Here is a 705-nt window from a genome sequence, read left to right as displayed (position 1 = left end):
ACCACCACCTCCAACTACCACCATTGTAACATTATCACTACAACCCTGCTTATGACTGCAATACTATCACCGCCACTATCACTACGACTACACCAGTATGGCTACAACACTAGCATCACCACAGCTACACTACCACACTAGTAGTAGTAGTAGTAGTTGTAGTAGTACTAGCAGCAGCAGTAGCAGTGGTAGTGGTAATGGTGGTAGTAGTGGTAGTGTTGGTTGTGGTGGTAGTATTAGTAATGGTAAAATGTGTGAATGTAGTGTAGTTGTTATATCATTGCAGTATAGGGATAATGTGAAGGAAGTTGTTCTTCTTTAGCCCAGGGTTAGCTTTGAGCCAGCAAATCTTGAGGGGGAATACTCGGCCACTTTATAAATTAATTCAATGATTGTGTTGCCTTTTTGATCAGACAACTCTTGTACATTAAAAACCGAAGGGATAATAATCTACTATGCACGCATATGTGTGTGTGTGTATCTATATCTATATTTATACCTATCTATCTATCTATCTATCTATCTATATATATATATGGCTGTGTGGTAAGAAGCTTGCTTCCCAACAACATGATTCCAGGGTCAGTCCCATTGTGTGGTACCTAGGGCAAGTGTTTTTTACTATAGCCTTGGGCCCTGTTAGTGGATTTGGTAGACAGAAACTGAAAGAAGCCCATTGTATATATATATATATATATATATTTA

The sequence above is a fragment of the Octopus bimaculoides genome, chromosome 16 (genome assembly GCF_001194135.2).
Source record: "Octopus bimaculoides isolate UCB-OBI-ISO-001 chromosome 16, ASM119413v2, whole genome shotgun sequence".
Taxonomy (NCBI): domain Eukaryota; kingdom Metazoa; phylum Mollusca; class Cephalopoda; order Octopoda; family Octopodidae; genus Octopus; species Octopus bimaculoides.
Note: the sequence above shows the minus strand (reverse complement) of the source record.